General features: G+C 40.5%; 1 long non-coding RNA gene across 1 annotated transcript in view; it reads right to left on the bottom strand.

Moving 5' to 3' along the window:
* Window positions 1–676: 676 nt before the first annotated feature.
* Window positions 677–19902, bottom strand: part of LOC132646761 (uncharacterized) — a 41585-nt gene continuing 22359 nt past the window's right edge. Inside the window, exons 2-3 of the long non-coding RNA XR_009585004.1 lie at window positions 2865–3014; window positions 677–1143 (exon numbers count right to left, since the gene is read on the bottom strand). This is a non-coding gene — a long non-coding RNA (uncharacterized LOC132646761). The remainder of the gene's footprint in view (window positions 1144–2864; window positions 3015–19902) is intronic.

Raw genomic sequence — 19902 nt, 5'->3', positions numbered from 1 at the left:
GATAAATATATGCAGGTGGTTATGCTGGGTGCATACTTAGGAGTAAAATTGCTAAACAGGAAGGTGTATTCCCTGCATCAAGCTCTGCTAATAGATGCACCAATATTAGCATTTAGAGACAAGCCCCATTTTTGCAGGGGTAGAAAATAGTGTTCATTGAGATTAAGAAATGTTCCTGCAGAGACTGATGAATCAACCAAGGACCATGCATGGAGAGGCCCTAGACCCCCCTCTCCACCTCAGATGTAGGCCACGGGCAGCTCAGTCTTCATGAGGGTTCCCTAGTAAGGGGAGAAGGGGCAGTCACTGGCATAAACTAAGTTGCCTGCTCTTTGATCACCTCCCCATGGTGAGGTAGCCTTACTAGGCCACAGGGAAAAAGGATCCAGACAGTTCTGATGAGACTTGATAGGGCTAGGGTCAGATAGTAGGGGAGGAGGACCTCCCCTATCAGTGGACTAGGGGAGGGACATAGGGGGAGGAAGTGGTGGTGAGGGTGGGACCTGGAGGAGATGAGAGAGGAGGTTACAGCCTGATACAAAGTGAGTAAATTGTAATAAATAATAATAATAAAGGAAAAAAATGTAAAAGAAATGTTTTGCTTTGTTGGGTGTTTTGGTTAGGTTACTATGGCTGTGACAAAATGCCATGACCAAAGGCAAATTGGGGAGGAAAAAGATTTATTTGACTTATGCTTCAACATCACTGTTCATCAAAGAAAGCTAAGAAATAAACACAGGCAAGGCAGGAATCTGGAGACAGGGGCTGATACAGAGGCCATGGAGAGGTGCTGCTTACTGGCTTGCTCTTCCTAGCTTGCTGTGTTATAGCAGCCCGGGGAAGCAGCCCAGGGATGGCACCACTCACAACAGGCTAGGCCCTCCTCCATCAATCACTAATGAAGAAAATGCCTCACAGGCGTGTCTGCTTTAGAGCCTCCTTTCCTGTGAGTATAGCTTGTGTCAAGTTGACATCAGACTTGCCGGCACACACAGCCATTTTGTGGCAGGATGAAGAACCGAATTCACACGACCGAGGGCATGTTTTCTGTGTGCCTCCTTCTGCTGCACTGGGTGGCCTCTCCACATGATGGCTTAAGGAAGTCCCCACACGCTTGAGGACCAGTGACAGGAACATCTTCAGCTAGCATCCAAGTATTTGTTAGAAAGAGAACAATGGGTTATGAAAAGTAAGAATGGGTGAAATGTGGGCAGACATTCCCTCTTTCAGCCACAGTGGTTAGCTGTGTTCTCTGCCTCTCTCTAACCCTCTGGTGTGTTGTGTTTATTACATATTCTGACAGTGAAGACCAGTGGTGAAAAATGATAACAGATTTGTATTCTCAAGATCATCTCCAGATGCTGGCCAGAAGCACCTCTGGATTCATGAGATATTTGTCTTTAGTACTTCTTGAAGATGGATGATGGGGAAAAAATGCTCTAGGAACATTTTGGTATAAATCATAGGGCATTCCTTTCTTTGGCAATCTGGAATGCATTTCTCTATTTCTTTAAGAAGAATAATGTGTGTGCTAATAACTTGGTTGGAATGGGGTCTGGGCCAACACGAGATGATCACGGAAATAGTTATTGATGGTTTCTTGTAGCCAGACAATCTGTTGCTGCAGTCCTGAAGTTTGTCATCTGAGGTGAATGGCCGCTGAAAGGACACATCTGAGCCACTTGCGTGAGTCCCCACCTCTCCATTTACCCCAGACCGCTACTCACTTTGCCCAGTTACTTTGTATTTCATCAGCCCAATTTACAAAAGCCTTGCACCAATTTTAATTTTCTCTCCCACCTCCTCACAAACGTTCACGTCAGTAGCAGTCTTATTCTGGTATTCCGCTTACCATATCACCTTAATGAGTTTCACTATTGCCTACAGCACGCTCTGAAGACAGTTTGGGTTTCGCAGGTTCCAAGTGTGCATGGCTGCTGGGGCTCACTGTGATGAGTCTTCACCTACCAACGACTGCATTTGACCTATGGTGCAGTTTGCAGATGCCCACACCGTGTTCTGCGCATCTCTGTTGACTTTCAGTGCAGCCAACGTCAAACTCTATGCAAGAACCTGAGTATTTCTGGGTGTGGACTTTGTGCTCCCGTTACTGTGGGTTGGCTTCTGCTCTGATGCCTGCTAGCTGGTAAAGCTGAGGAGCATCCCGTCCTGGCTTTCGCTGATTTTGCCCAACTACAGGCTGGAGTAATTGTGCTGTGCACATTTAAGATAGTCTAGATTAAGCCATGGCGCCAGTCTGTGAGGTATATCAAATGCAGCTCTAACTCACGATATTTTCAATTTAAGATATGTTTATTGGGTTGGGACCCTATACATCAGTAGCATGAACTCATTCGCCCATTCTGTATTTGCATTTTTATTTCCCAGCAGCCTTTGAAAAAAAACAAACATTATTCATTTTTATAGCATATCTTATCATCGTTTCCTACTGTGGTTTATATTTTTTGTATCCTGTATAAAACCGTCTATTGAAGTTTGCTAGGTTTTCTTCCAGGAGTTCTATAGTTTTATTTTAAAATCAGGTCTATGAGCCATGCAAGTTGCTTTTGTTTCCCAAAGATAAGATGAGAACCAACGTTCACTGACACTCAGTTTCTCTGGCACTGTGTTTAAGGCTCTGCCATCTTTGTTGAATTATTGTGACACATTATCTTTGTAAAATTAGTTTTGAAGTTTCTAAAGTTTATTTTAGGAACTTGTGTTTCTCTATTTGACTATTCTTTCACAAACACCATACTCTCATGACTACTTTTTTTTTTTAATGTGGGGCCATCTAAAGAAATAAAACTGATAAGGTACATGTAGTGAATTAAAAAGGAACTATATTAAGGACATTAACTCACTTGATTATGGCTTCTGAAAAGTTCCACAGTGGAAGGAGGGACCACGTGAGAGGTAGAAGCAGGCAGAGTGACTAAGGCCAAGACTCCAGGCTTCAGGACTCAGAAAGCCACTTTTAGCCCAAGATCAAGGACTGGGAACTCAGGGACAAGCTGTCAAGCCAAAAAGATGCAGTCATAGGAATTCTGAAATCTAAGAGCCTCTGATTTCCAGAAGAGAAAAGAATTTTCCCATCTACCAATTTTCTTTCCATTCAGGACCCCAAATGATTGTATGGCACTCTTACCTCCATTTCAGGGCAGAATACTCTCTCCCTTCTAACTAACCCCAGGGTCCTATGGAAACATGCATTTGAGATATGTTGGACTACCTTGGTCATTTTGATTAAATTGAAGCCAGCCCAGCATGGTGGGACAAGCATTTAATCCTAGCAGAGGCAGACAAATTTTGAGTTTGAGATTACTGTGGTCTACATAGAGTTCCAGGCCTGGCAGGGTTTACACAATGAGACCAATTAAGTCTCTCGAGTTTCTCTTAAAGCAGAGAAGGGACAGACAAACCCAGGGGCTCACTCAACACGCAGCATAGATCAAGCTTTACCACCCATCCTGGCATTCCCCAATCAATGAAACTGACGCCTATGCCAAAGGTCACATTGTAATTTAAGAAAATTACTAAAAAGCAGGTATCATAATGCCTCTAACCTTGATCTTTCTATTCTAGAACTCATTTTGACTATTTTAGGTCATTTGAGCTCACTATAATTTTTAGAATGGGCTTATATATTTCTGTAAAAAAAAAAATCCATTGGAAATGTTAAGAAAATTCATTCACAACAAAATACTCCGTTTGAATTGTAAGAAGCAACAGTCTTTTACATGGTGTGCTCATACCTATGTAAACCATGTTATACTATTTTACTCACCTCACCTCAAAAGTTAAAAAAAAAAAACAACAGCAAATAACTTTTTACATATTAGTAATCATTTCTCCAGAGCTCACAACAACCACTAATGTGCTTTGTCTGTAGAGATGTGTATCGTCTAGACAGTTAACAGACAGGGGATCACACAATGCATGCTCTCGGGTTTGCCCGTGTGTTGATGCAAGTCAGCATCCCACCCACTTCGGCTGACAGGTAAGATCCCAGCATCTGGATATGCCACGTTTTCGTTAGTTATCCATTTTGTTGTATTTACGGGTGGGCATGTAGGACATTCCCCGTCCCGCACACACTTTGGTTATTACGGGGACTATTGCTATGCACATTTGTATACCTTCCTATGGCTTTGCTGCACTTTCTACACTTCATAAAAATTGTTGTATCACACGGCACCTCCGTGTTTAGCCTCTGGAAGGGCTATCAAAGTGTTCTTCAATCATTTTTGTCATCCTGCCAGCTGTGTATAACGCCCCCTTTTCCATCTCTTCAGTTTTTCTTGCTACAGCCCTCCTGTAAGACGGCCTTTTACTTCTTTCTGCCTGTGCAGTGGAAACTCACTGTGGTTAGGCTTTTCTGTGAGGGTTAGCAATATTAGCCAACTTTTCAAGTGCTTATTGATCATAAACACTTTTATTTAGAGAAGGGTTTATTCAAACCCTTAGTCCAGGAATTGGACTACTTATCTGATACTGTTGAGCTGTCAGAGCTCTCAGAAAATTACAGGATGAGTCCTGTAACTGGGTTTGCAAACCCATTCTGCAGATGTTCATTTTGTCCTCTTCGTGGTCTCTTTTGAAATATTAAATGCTTTTACTTTTGGTGAAATCTAATTTTTCTGGTTTTGTTGTTGTTGACATGTGTGTATTTTGTGTCGTATCTCAGAAGTACTTTCCTAAATTAAGGTCATGAATGTTTATTCTTATATTTTCTTAGTCATAAAATGTTAGTTCTGGTTCTGTGCTCCACTTTCTCTGTGTACCCCACACTCTAGTTCTGGCCTGTGCCATTTCCTGGGACCCACCCTGATCTGCAGCTCTAGAGTCCAGCATGGATCAGTGAACAGTAGGTGAGAGCTGCCTAACCCCCATCTACTGGACTTCTGCAACCTGCCAGCAACAGTGGTGAGGACTGCCAAGGGTTCTCTGTGCTCCACTTTCCCTGCATGTCCCATACCCCGGTTCTCTGGCCTGTGTCATTTCCTGGGACCCACCCCAATCTGAGGCCCTGGAGACCAGCACAGCTCAGGGAGTAGCAGGAAAACCAGAGGACTGTAGCCATCTGGGACAGGAGCTCTACTTACAACCCCAGAGACCTATTACCATCAGAGACCACCAGGCCTGCTAATAACAGAGTAAACCAAATGGCCAGAGGTCAGTGCAAGAACACCAGAAACAAAACCCAGGGCCATATGACATTACCAAAACTCAGCTATCCTACCACAGCAAGTCCTGTGGATTCTATCACACTGGAAGCACGAGAAAAGATCTTAAATATGAGGTTATGAAATGATAGAGGCCTTAAAAAAAGAAAATTAATTCCTCAAAGAACTTCATGAAAATACAACCAAACAGTGAAGGAATTAAATAATTAAATAAATCCTTTAAAGGGTTACAGAAAAAAATACAACCAAATGGGAGAAGGAAATGAATAAAACTGTCCAGGACCTAAAAACGGAAATCAAAGCAATAAAAAAAAAAAAAAAAAACACAATCTGAGGCAATTCTGAGGATGGAAAAACCTAAGGAAGAAAACAGGAATTACAGACACAAGCATCACAGAATACAAGAGATGGAGGAGAGACTCTCAGGTATAAAAGATAGGACTGAAGAAATCAGTACCTCAGTCAAAGAAAATGTTAAATCTAAAAACTTTCTGACACAAAACATCCAAGAAATCTGGGACAATAAAAAAAAAAACAACCCTAAGAATAATAGAACTAGAAGAAGACTCCAAACTGCAAGTCCCAGAAAATATTTTCAACAAAATCATAGAAGAAAACTTCCCCTACCTAAAGAAAAAAAAAATGCCTATAAACATACAAGAAGCCTACAGAACACCAAATAAATTGGACCAGAAAAGAAAATCTCCCATCACATAATAACCAAAACATTAAATATACAGAACTAAAAGAGTACAGAGGTCAACCCAGACTACTATGCCCAGCAAAATTTCCAATCACCATAGATGAAGAAAACAAGATATGCCAGGACAAAACCAAGTTTAAACAGTACCTAGACACAAACCCAGCCTCCAGGACAATTGTAAACTGAAGTAGCAAGAGTTAATCTCATTGTCTTGCACTTCATCTTCAAACCAAAACTGTACCTCACACTTGCTACTGGTATTTACTCTTTTGACCTTGTAACTATTCATTTCACTGGAATCTTAAAAGATCCTGTTGGAACTTTGAGAGACCTGTTCAATCTTGGATAGATTTGGGAAGTGATCACATTGTAACAGTGTTGAATTTTTCAATGTATCAATGTCATATAGAGAACATTTCTGTTATGTGGCTCTTATTTAGTTTCCCTCAGCAACATTCTATACTTGTATCAGTTGCTTTTTCTCTTGCTTTAATAAGATACCTTAAACAAGGAAATATAAAATAAAACATTTAGCTGGACTTAGAGTTTCAGAGAGATGGAGTCCATGACTGTATAGTGAAAGCACGGTGGTAGAAAAACAGAGCCCACGTCTTGAATTGCAAGCAAGAGGCATAGAGTATACTGGGGATAGAAAAAGGCTTTTGACACCTCAGAGCCTTCCCAAATAACAGACCTGCTCCGTGAAGGCCATACCTCCTAACCATTCCCAACTGGGATGTTTTGGCTACTGGACACCAAGTATTCAAACATGTAAGCCTATAGAGGTCATTCCCATTGAAACCACCACAGAGCCTTTCAGCTCTATGTGATCGTTGTAAAATTTATATCTATTGTGTTGTATTGTTGTCTCTAGAAATTCACATTCAAATGAGTCATGTGTATGTATTGAATTTGAGGTATTAATAATACAGTGCAGTGTTGTTTTTCTTATTCTAAAATACTCTTTTAGTCTTTAAATAACATTTAATATAACTTTTTATATGCAACATATATCATCTATTTTCATTCTTATTAGCACCTCATGTTTTTCTTTCACATCTTTTCTTGCCATTTAATTACTTACAGATTTTTAAAAGTACACTTCAAATAATTTATTTGCTATTTAATCACTTATTGTAAGTGGCCTTACTATTGTTTACACCATTAATTTCTTCACTTCAGAAGTTAACATTTGAGTAATTCAGGCTGGAGACATGGCTCAGCAGTTAAAAGCACTTGTTGCTCTTGCAGAAGACCAAGGTTCAATTCCCATCACCAATATAGTGGTTCAAAACCACCAGTAACTCCAGTTCCAGGGGATCTGACACCCTCTTTTGACCTCCGAAGGCACCAGGAATGCACGTGATACATGTAAACACTTGTAGGCTAAAACACTTACACATAGTAAATAAAAATAATCTAGACGTTAACGCGTTAACGTAAACATTAAGTAATTCATACTTAGTATAGAAATTTCATAACTGTGTAAGTTTGTTGCCTCTTCACTATCCTTTGTGTCAGCTTCCATAGACAATCTATCTGTATTCATTTGTAAGGCTCTTGTGAGAATGCTATATTTTGTTTTGTTTTGTTAAATGCAGTATTTTAGGACAAATCCCTTACACTAACCCTTGTCTTTACTCTTGCAGCTTCCCTTCCTCAGGACATGTAATTCTTCTTGTTGCACTTCCCTTGATCCTGAAGAGCATCCAGCCTCCTTTCTAGCAATACTGTTCTGGAGGTAACACCTTATCTTACCTTTCCTTAATTTGAAAAAAAAAAAAAATCTTTTTTTCATCTTCAGCATAGAAATGCTCTTGTTGACTACAAAACACCAACAGCTCAGGCACTAAGATCAACAATTAATAAATGGCACTTCATGAAACTGAAAAGCTTCTGTAAGACAAAGGTCACTGTCAACAGAACAAAATGGCAGCCTACAGATTGGAAAAAGATCTTTACCAACCCTAGATCCAAAAGAGGGTTAATATACAAAATATATAAAGAACTAAAGATATTAAACAAACAAACCAAATAATCCAATTAAAAAATGGGGCACAGAGCTAAACATAGGATTCTCAAAGAAGAATATCAAATGGACAAGAAACATTTAAAGAAATGCTCAACATCCTTAGTCATCAGGGAAATGCAAATCAAAATGACTCTAAGATCTCATCTTATGTCAGTCAGAATAGCTAAGATCAAAAACTCAAGTGGCAGCACATGCTGGCGAGGATGTGGAGAAAGGTGAACCTTCCTCCCTTACTGGTGGGGGTACAAACTTATACAACCACTTTGAAAATCAATTTGGCACTTTCTCAGAAAATTGGGAATAGTTCTACCTCAAGACTTAGCTATACTACTCCTGGGCATCTACTGGAAAGATGCTCCATCATACAGCCAGGACATTTGCTCAACTATGTTCATAGCAGCTTTATACATAATAGCCAGAAAGTATAAATAACCCAGATAACCCTCAACTGAAGAATGCATAAAGAAAACGTGGTACATTTACAGAATGGAATACTACTCAGCTAATAAAAACAAAGAAATCATGAAATTTGCAGGCAAATGGATGGAACTAGAAAATATAATCCTGAGTAGGGTAACTTAGACCCAGAAAGATATACATGGTATGTTCTCACTTATAAGCAGATATTAGCTATATAGTACAGGATAAGTATACTACTATTCACTGACCTAAAGAAGTTATCAAGGAGGACTCAGGGAGGATACGTAAATCTCACTCAGATAGGGAAATAGAATAGACAGCTGATGCAGTTGAAGAGAGGGAACAGGGTAGGACACCCAGCATAGAGAGAAATGAGGGTTGACATAAGACAAGGGGAGGGTGGGTAAGAGGGCAGAGGGCTTGCCAGGAGAAGAGAAACTGTGGGTGAGGGCATCTCTGAGACAAGCTGGAGACCTACAACAGCGTAGGCTCAGAGGAGGACATAGGGGTGATTCTAGCTGAGAATCCTAGTATCAGGGGGGTCATGGAGAATGCAGAGGCCACCCTCTAACTAAACACAACTCCTAGTGGAGGGAGGGGAACATCAACCTACCCACAAAAACTTTGACCCAAAATTTACCCTGCCTACAAGATGTGCAGAGATAAAAAAAAAAAAAAAAAAAACAGAGATTGAGGGAATGTCAAACCAATGCCTGGCCCAACCCGAGACTCACCCATGTGAGAGAGCCAACCCCCGAGACTATTAATGACACTCCGCTATATGCCTAGCATAGCTGTCCTTTGAGAGGCTTCACCCAGCACCAGATCAAAACAGATGTTGAGACTCACAGCCAAACACTGTGAGGAGTGCAGGGAGTCTTGTGGAAGAGTAGGGGGAAGAATCATGGTTATTATCAAATGTTAGTCTCTTTGGAACTCACTAAGCTTATTGAATTAGTTTCTTTCCTTCAGAAATGAAACACTATCAGAAGTCATAGATCATTATTTCTCTAAATAATTTGCCCCTTTCTCATACTCCTTTCCTTTCAGGACTGTCACTACCTATGTGATTGAACTTTCAAAAAGCTCCATGCATCTTTAACAGTCTCTCAATTTGTAGGGTCTGTATGTATTTCCCTTCCTCAGATTGTTCTTTGTTCTTCTTCACTTTGCTCTGTCTACTGTATGCTCCATGATTTTTCTCCTTGTCCATCCTGTTGATGGCTTTTAAATGCCAGATGTTAACATTTTAATTTCTAAAGTTTACATTTAAATTTTTAATTTTTCTCCTGAGAATTCCTTGCATGCCGTCACTAACATTGCTGATTTCCTCTAGGGCCACTGCCATGTCTTCTTTAAAGTACTGATCTCAAACATGAGCAACCAAGTAACCTCAAGGTCTGATACCTGTGGATTGTCTTGTCCTTTGAAGACAGGTCCACATTTTCCTGACCCGTAGGATGTTGAGTAATTCTGGGTTGTACTCTGAGGCTTTCATATGTGGTGTTTCAGAGATTCCCCATTGTGTTATATTGCTAAGAATATGTGTGTTTTTGCTGCTGTTGGTTTTGTATTTATGTTTGTGGTTCTTTGAAGTCTACTGGGGTTCTTCACAGGGATTTTAACTTGACTTGATGTAAATCACAGATTGTGGGGCCAGTGAGGGATAGGAGCTTCTATTCAGGTCAGATTTCTCAGCCTTGTTCAGGCTGATTTTCAGTTGCTTGCCAATGCATCATTTAGGAGTTCACTAGAAGCCAGGCACAGTGGCACACGCCTGTGATCCCAACATTCAGAGAGACAGAGGCAAGTAGATCTCTATGTATTTGAGGCCAGTCTGGTCTACAAAGTGAGCCCAAGAGAGCCAAGGCTACACAGAGAAACCCTGTCCCAAACAAACAAACAAACAAACAAACAAACAGTCCACTAGACCTTGAGCTGAGTTCAAACACTAAATTCAGGGGTTCTTATTATTTAACTCACTCCTTTGCAGCTTTTCCCCCCTAATTTTCCAGCAGCTTTGGTTGCCACTTCTCACTTATCTCATAGCTAGTTTATATCAATTTCACATAAAACTAGACATACCTGGGAAGATGGAATCTTATTTGAGAAATTGCCACCATCAGATTAGCCTGTGGACATGTATGTGGGTCATTTTGTTCATTGCTGATTGATACAGGACGGCCTAGACTACTGTGGATGGTATGATAGGTAGGGCAAGTCATCTTGAAGTGTCAAAAACACAGGCTAAGGGAGCCAGCAGAAGCAAGCCAGTAAGCAGCACTCCTCCACAGGCTCTGCTTCAGTTCCTACCTTAGGTTCCTGCCTTGCTTCCCTTCATGATGGACTATAACTGCAACACAGACAAAGCCTTTCCTGCCCAAATTGCTTTTGTTCGTGGTGTTTATTAGAGCAACAGAAAAGCAAACTGTAATAGGGAAGAAAAATATTTCTCTAGGGTTCTAGCCACTGGGTACCACTGTGGTGCACACCTCAAAGTAAAGCTCCGAAAGCCAGGGAACTCCCTCCATTTGCTTCCCTCATCTCCTCTAAAATTTGGTCTCCAGAACCTTTTTATAGTCCATCTTTTGTGTTTCTTTCAGAGTGCTGCTCCTTGCAAAAGTAGTTCACTGCTGTGCACCATGGATAAAATATTAACTCCATTTTTCATATGGTAAGTGGTCAAGTTTATGAGTCTAAAAATCCAAGAAATTAATTAACTGAGACAAATAAAACTGTTTTGCTAAACATACCAAGTCAGAAATTAAAGTTATGATTCCCACATGGCCATCTTGTTTTACTGTCAGCACTCAAATCACTTTCCTATTCTATCTTGTTTGCACGGTAATGAGAAATCATGATTTATGAGAGGATAGAGTTGCAAGAGATTTTTAAGAAAACAATTTGTCTTGAGATATCAGTCTATAAAATAGAAGCTTTATTTGAAGGATTTTTAAAGAGGAGGTATATAAAGAGGAATCAAATTGGTAACATGATCCCCTAATCCAAGTATCTTACAAACATTCCATGAGGAGCAGACATCTGTTGTCAAAATTTGCCTGGTACATTCCAAGAGAGAATCACAGTATATTCAAGGATCCAAGATGTCTTTTTAATGTAATTTAACCCCAGTGTCTTCCAATACTATTTGACACATAATCTTTATTTCAAACAGTATTGATTATCAGTTTATAGACTCAGTCATCTGTTGGTGGATATGTAGTTTGGTTCCATATTTTAGCTATTATGTACAGAACATCAATAAATACAGATGTGCAAATACCTCTATGGTAGGATATGTATATTCTCAGAAGTGAGAAAATGGATAATAAAACTGTGGTACATATTCACAATGAAATAGTATTCAGAAAAAAATGGCATTGTGAAATTTGCAAAAAAATCAGTTGACCTGGAAAATACAATATTAAGTAAAGTGGCCCAGGCTTAGGAAAAAAAACTCATATGTTGTCCTTTATGTCAAAATCATAGCCTGTGGTGTATGTGTGTGTGTGTGTGTGTGTGTGTGTGTGTAAATGTGAGTAAAGTTTTAAAGTGTAAAGGAGCCCAAGATAGTGTGGCATTAGGTGATTAGAAAAGACAGCATAGGCAGAAGAACCCATGAGTCGTGAAACAGGATGGATTTCTTTTTCCTAGTTTCAGCTCTGTCATTGCCCTCTCCACAAATGGTGGATATGTAAATTTGTTGTTCCATGGATTGAAGTACAAGAATAATTTTTTACATTGCAAAAAACCGACCTTATCGGACGGGTCTGATGCTCTTTGGGTGGATGACACCTAAATGAACATCGGTACAAAGTCCCAATTTATTTCTAATATCAGAGATCAGACCTCTACTCTTGCCTGATGCGTCTAAAACAAAAAGGGGGAACTGTAGAGAGCTGCGGAATGCTATGCCTTAAAGATGGAGCTGGTTTCCGCCTTCCACCTTCCCGATGGTGAGTGCTCTCTGTCACGAACAATTCCACATTTGGCTAAGGCTGAGGATCTGGCTTGCTTCCATGTATGTGGACCTATCTGCATTGCCCACGTGGCACGCTTGGGTTGGCTACCCAGAAGCTATTTAAGCTGTGGGCTGGCTTTCCCCAGGGTCCGAGGATTGTTCAAGGTTCCTGAATAAACTGCATTGAAAAAAAAAAAAAAAACCGACCTTGTGCTCTTCCTTTGAGGAAGGGATTCCAAAGCCGGGCTTTCCTTTGGATTCCACAAACTGTTAATGCAATAAGAATCTGAATAACTGAATGTGTTTGTCTCATTGATTCACTTAGAAACAGTGTTTTGCAGTTGTGCTTAAAACTGTATCAAAATCATTCCATTGCTGTGCTACCTAATAAGTAGACTGTATTGGTGTACATAAAATAAAATGTTTCAAAAACAAAACATTAAACATTTTATAGAATTAGTATTCCAAGTTTAAGCAAAACAAAAACAAACAGCTGCTAGTCCTGAGAAAGAAGGAGAACAGAGGTGTGATCAGGCAGACCTTACTGGATGGTAGGGACAAGATAAGATGGCTGTCAACACATGTAACTTTGTTTAGTCTTTAAAAAACAACTGAATTTGGAAAGTTTTATTTTCATATTCTAAAAACATACACAAAAAAGGTCTTACTTGCCCAGGTCTTGCAGCGTCCTTGCTCAACCAAAACCTGTTGCTGCAGCTCCACCAAGCGTGAAGATGAACGTGGGTGGATGGAGCTAACCAAGAGTCCATGGATACTCAACAGAGTGGCCAGGAAAGGGAGCCAGCCCTGTTTTGAAGAAGAATCACAGTTTCGACCAGGAAAAGGGTGTGGGCTCTAGAAATAAAAAAGCTGAAAGAAATAGAAAAGTCTAGCAGGGACATCAGTATTTGAGGAGTAAAGGAATAAGATAGACTTAAGGACGAAGGTGGGAGAAAGAGTCACAGAAACTAAAGCCATCTCACAAGGTGATTAGAGTCTTAGGTACTGATATGTCTAACTCTTTCAGTGGTTAATAAGAGAGGTAATACATTTTCAAATGAGTTAAAAACGATACTATATGCTGGAGGGAATAAAGTGACAGGTGAGAGATTACTTCCTTGATGAAATGGGTTATCAGTCAACCCTTTAACTGAAGATAAGGATCACCTAGCCACAGAGAGAAGGAGGGAAGCATTTACATACTTGTTAATAACTTGTCTTTTTCCTACATGTAGAACAATATAATCATATGATATAAAAATTATAGTAAAGGGGCCAGGGAGATGGCTCAGAGTGCAAAGGCTCTTACTATGAAGGCCTGAATTTGATCCCCAGAACCCACATACAGATGGAAGGAGAGAGCTAGAAACACAGGGTTGTCCTCTGACCTTCACACACACAGAGCACACACCAGCACACATAATACACACCAACAAACACACTCTACACCAAAACATGCAGCATATACTCCTCCTACATAGCACAAACACATACACAGCACACACCAACACACACATACCAAGCACATATTAACACACATAGTATACACACACTTATTTTTCTTAATTTAAAAAATTCCAGATACAAAAAAACAAAAACAAAAACTGGTTTTCAGTTGGAAATGTAAAAATAGTTTTTTAAAAAACCACCTCATAATTGTATAAATCTGACTGTCAACGAACACTGCAACTGTATCAGCTACTTTTTGCATTGTTGTAGCAAAGTGCCCAATAAAAAGAACTTAAGGGAAGGACCTGTTGGGCTCCTGGTCTAAAGGTAACGTCCATCATGGAGGAAAGGCACAGCAGCCATGCCATGGCCACAGTCAAGAAGCAGAGAGATGACTGCTGATGTTCAGCTCACGCTCTTCTTTCTGTTCATTGTGGGACTCGTACCCATGGGATGTTGTTAGATATAAATGGAGAGGTTTCATTTATCTGTCTGTCTGTCTATCTGTCTGCCTACCTGTCTATCTACTCTCCCTCCTCTCACTCTCTCTAGGCTATTATTTATGCTGTCATTATTCATGCTCTTTTCTCAGCCTTCTGTGTTCTTTCTTCTCCTTTGGTCTTTAATTCTAACAGTTTAAATATATCATTTTGTATACTCACTTAACGTAATTATGTTACATCTACAATCTAATGCCAATTTGCTTCCACGTGTAAAGGCCTCACATAATTGCATGCATTTATTTGCCTTCTGCCCCCGGGAGGACGGCAGCATGCTTGATGAAGGGTGCTGCGGGGCAACTCTGATCTATAAGAAAGGTCTGTCTCTGGTTTCTAAAAGGTTTTGTTTTGAAAGAAGCACACACTTTAACAAACACCTTTTCTGCCATTCTAGTGAGGATACCATTGTCTTTGCTCCATTTTTTAAAGATATTCATCTATTTATTTTGAATTGTAAAACAAATCAGTCTAGATGTGCTGAGTTAACATTTTATGTATGACATTGGATTCAATATGCTGATATATAAAAGATTTCTACATTCAGAGAAACACTGACCCATAATCTTTTTTTTCTGTATAATGTCTTATCAAGTTTTGTTAACAAGTTCACTGTAAGCTCATAAAGTGAAACAAAAAAAATGTTTTTAGTGATCTGAAAAAAAAAATCTGGCTCAGATGTAGCACATAGACTCAGTCTCCAAGTGGGTTCCTTAGTAAGGGGAGCAGGGAATTTCTCTGACTCAGTGGCAGGCTCTTTGATCACCTACCCCTGGAGAAGCCATAGAGGAAGACACTGCAACCAGTCCTGATGAGACCTGATAAGCTAGGGACTAATGGAAGGGGAGGAGGACCTTCCCTATCAGTGGACTAGGATAGGAGCACAGAGGGAGAAGAGGGAGAGAGGGTGGCATTGGGAAGAGACAAAATAGGGGGCTACAGCCGGGATACAGATTGAATGAATTGTAACAAATAATAATAATAACTAAAAATTAAATAAAAAGTTCTGGGAAAATAATTTGTAAATTTTAGATATTTTCAAGTGTTTACTTTGTGGAAATTCTCAAAGAAATGTCATGGTACTTGTGTATTTTAAAGTGTAATGAGTAATTTTACTTTCCTAATCCAAGTAAGTTTTGCAAACTTGTATTTCATCATTCAGTTCTTTTAGGTAGCTAGGCATGTATGTGTATGCATGCATATGTCTGTGCGTGCGTGCGTGTGTATTGAATTAGAATACATGGAGTGGAAAACAAATCACCCATTTTATGTACTGCGCTATGTGACTTCCTGGATACAGAGTCATTTTCCACTCTTTAATTATCTATGTGAAACTAGCGACAGTTATCACAATATAATTCTTTAAAAATAGAAATCTGGTTTTTCCAACATCCTTCAGTCTGTAGTAAAATGCTTCCTAGTTTGCACTTCTATTACCATGGTCCACTCTGTGCTCAGCAGTCTTTCCAAGCTTGCTAGAGACGGATTGTGCACTAAAAGGTCATTTTCTACTTGTGGAAGAGTTGTGGGGATGGTGGGCGGGTGGAGAATAGAAGCACCAGGAGGGGACAGTGGCTGCATAAGAAGACCAACAGAGCCAACTAACCTGGCCCCAATGTTTATGGACACTGAAGTACCATACACGGACTCCACCTAGGCGCCTTACACGTACATAGCCGACGGGCACTTGGTCTTCCTGTGGGTCTCCTAGAAAGAAGAGAGGGGCTGTCTCTGACATGGACTCTGTTGCCTCCTTTTCAATCACTTCCTCCTGGCAGGGCTGCTTCACCAGGCCACAGGGGAAGAAGATGCACTCAGTCTTGATGCGACTTGATGTGCTGGTGTGGGTTGGTGGTGGTAGGGCTCTCTTATCTGAGGAGTAGGGGAGAAGGGACAGGGGGAAGAAGGAGGGAAGATGGGACTGGGAGGAGATAAGGGAGGGGGCTATGATTGGGATGTAAATAAATAAATAATATCATTTCCTATTATGGAAATGATTGAATTGAAACAAAATTGGCACAAATGTAATATAGTCATAGTGAAATCTATGTAGAGTTTGCAATTCTTTTAAAATGATTTATTTTTCTGCTGTCTACCCTCAATAAATGTCATCAGCTATTATAAATAAAATATTCAGAGTTCAAAATTATTATATTTTCTGTGGCTGCAAAGATGGCTCGGTGGTTATACCATTTGTTGCTCTTCCAGAGCACCTGAGTTCTGTTTCCAGCACCCACATGGAGGCTCACAAACATCTGTGCCTCCAGGTCCAGGAGATCTAATGACCATTCCTGACCTCCACGAGCACCAGTCAAGCATCAAGCATGCGGTATGGTGCACAGACATGCATGTAAGACAAGCATTTATACACATAAGAACAAAAAAAAAAAAACTAAAAACAATTATACTTTCAGTTTATTGTGCTATTAAAGGATAATATTAGGTAGTTTGAGATTTTAAAGAGTGAAAAAGAAACCATAATAACATGAAATCTATCCAGAATTTTCATTTTAGTATTTCTTAGAATATTTTGTAATATTCAAATGTTTATTTTATGTTGTATAATTTTTAAATATATATATATATATATATATAAAATAAATTAAGACATTCCAGAAAGGAACAAAATGTATGATTGTTTAAAAACTGAGTTTGGGACTGGTTATATTTGTAACAAACTGGTTTCAACTCACAGCTACTGTGATGGTTTTCATTACAGAAAAGTATTTTAAAATGGTCCTAACACCGAACAAAGATGAATATGCTTACATAAACCAACCCTAAATCATTCCACCATCCTTGTTTATATGTAGGATGGAAACTATTTTTTCCCTTTAGTAATCTCTGTATCTCAGGGCATGGCTGACATGCAATTGCTTGGTGGTTAGGTAGCAAAGGCAGAGATGCCGTGCTCTGTGTGACTCCACTGAGTGGCAGAGCACTGGCAAAGCGTGTTATGTGAGGGGAAACATTTCTAATCCTGGGGGATTACAACAGAAATAGCATCGTGGTCATGTCTGCCGCTTCTGTGATGCTTGCTGTTTGCCAGGCAGGCTCTTAACCACTGCACACATTCGGTGTAGACTCATCCACTCATTTGATGTATATCCATTGTCAGGGATACAATAACAAGAGAAGAAGCCCACCTAAGAAGGCTGTTGATTTGCTCTTCTGCCACTTAGAGAAACACAGAAGAGTTACACTAACAACCAAATAGTTACACACCAAAGACTTAGAAAGCAAACCCCACTATCTTAGAGTTTCAATAGCAGATAAACCTTCTTAAGCCTAGGGATGTAGGGATATTGTCTGAGGAGTCAGCCTTTCTAGGTCCGCACATTGACAGGCAAACACAGCAACGGAGAGAATGTGGTTGGATGAAAGCAATATATATACACGGTGATTATAAATCAGGTGAAGAAGGATTTCTGCCTTTATTACAGAGGCAATGTGATTTACTGAAGTGCTCTCAGACACGGAGGTGCAGATCCACATGCTTGAAGATTATATAGACACAGCACGTGGTGAAGCTAAGAAAGAAATGGATATGTATGAGACAGCCTAAGCTAGGGCAACGGCAGCAGAGACTGAGAGCAGTGAGTGTGCCCAGGGGAATTCCAGAGGAGAAAGGAGAGTCATTGGGATCTGGGCTGGGTTGGATTCTAGGGGTGTGGGAAGCAGTTTCAGAGGTCCAAACCCACTTCAGGGTTTTTTAAATATCTATTCCTTTCTGTTAATCAAAGCTAAAAGTTTCATTTGACATGGACTTCTTACCTACAAAGGTGGGGGGGGGGAGAAAAAGTGGGAGAGAGGGAGAGGAAAAAAAGAGAGAAAGTGTGGGGGGTAGAAACAATAAGGAAGAGGGAGGGAGAGAGGGAGAGAGAGAAAGAGAGAGTGAGGAAGGAAAGAGGATGGATGGTTGGAGAGAGAGAGTCAGGTTTTTCCCATCAACTCACTTAAGCTTGGGGCATTCAGCTCCTCTGGTGCTGATGGACAGAAAACAGGTAGGGAGTTAAGCCAGGGTACAAATGTGGCCAACTGGTCCTAAGAGCAGAAGACAGAACAGAGTGTTTGGGGGTGCTGGCAGGAACCTCATAGATACAGCGGACTGTCTAGGTTAAACTAGATAAGGAATAAAGTAAAACAGACAAACAAACAAATAATAAATAATGTTTGAGAGTAGTCGTCCATAAGTCTCCAAGTTAAAAAAATGTTTGCAGCAGTCGTTCAGTTAACAACCATAACAAAACTAAAGGTCGCATGGTGACCTTTAGAGAATTTACGGTGACTGGACTATTATTGTGGAATTGAAGATATAAGATAGGATCACATGATGCAGAATGAGACTAGTAGAAAGAGCAGTTGAAATGAAGTAAAGGAGAAAGGTGTGAATCCAATTGAGAGGTCCAGTATTGGCTTTTTCCCCCAAAGGGATTACCGGAAGTGGGGTGGTGAAAGGTCCCTAATTTAGCCCAAGATGGTCAGTGAGAGACTCAGAGCACAAGATCAGCATCTGGTGCCTGGCTCAGGGTTGGAGTGTGGATGTTGCAAGCAGGCACAAGGAAAAGAGAGGTTTTGCAAGGTTCTGGGGGGCAATGGTAATATGGAAGCAGAAGTGGAGCATAAGGCTCAGCAAACTCCGACTCTAGTCTTGAGGCTCACCTTTGAGAATGAAGGGCCCCTGCTTGAAAGGGCTACCTCGGAATTGAGGTGGAGACCAGAGAAGCCAGGTCTACACTGAGGGGAGAAGTGAAGAAGGCACTTGAGACTAAGCTACAACAGAGGATGTTGCCTGTGGGGTGCTATTTTCCAGACAGAAGGCAGGATTTGGTCAAAGGAACAGAGTCCATTGGGTACTGGTGTATGGGTGCAGGCCAGTGCTGGCTTCTGCTACTGCTGTTTTTGTGAATGGTGTCACTAATCACTAATCAAAAGCCCTATATGCAAGTGTGAAACTCAGGCAGTTTTGAAGAACTGTGAAAGGGCTATTTGGTTTTGTTCTTTTGCTTGTAACTCTCTGTGAAATGTTCATTTGGCAACAAACCCCACCCTGTGTATGAGGCAATCTTTTGAGTTTATACATACCACTTATTGTGACAATTCAAACATTTGCCTCAGAAAAATAAAGAATTTCTTTTATTATGGGGTTTTCCCTGGGCTCTGTTTGTGGTATTTTATAATATAGGATTGTCAATCCCAAAGTTTCTGAATTCCTTAGCACATGTGGCTGCAAGGGTTTACAGATGCCCCGTCATGGTCATCAGCTTGCTGTGGCCTTTTCCTGATGACAGTGCGGTTGGTTCTATTGTTCTTCTTCACGTATTACAAATGAGAATGATCACAAATGCTATCAAGGCTGTGTTATAAAAACTAACATTTAGGATTGAAGTGTGTGTCCGTGTTACTGCACTGCCCACACTGTGCACCAGTGAGGGGATTCACTGACCGAAAGACCTTTTTCTTTCAGGTGCTGGTGAGGTTGCCTTTCTCCCACCACTGTCAGAAGATTGCTCGGAGATCACACACCGCACAATCTGACACATTTCACATGTGGCTTCTTCCTTCTCGTGGGCTGTGGTTCTGGAACCATAGACACAGAACTGGGAGAATTTTAGCTCATAGGAGGGACAGCTCTTGTGGCTCTTCTGTCTCCA

Source organism: Meriones unguiculatus, chromosome 12 (assembly GCF_030254825.1).
Source record: "Meriones unguiculatus strain TT.TT164.6M chromosome 12, Bangor_MerUng_6.1, whole genome shotgun sequence".
Lineage (NCBI taxonomy): Eukaryota > Metazoa > Chordata > Mammalia > Rodentia > Muridae > Meriones > Meriones unguiculatus.
This window is presented reverse-complemented; position numbering and strand designations above follow the sequence as displayed.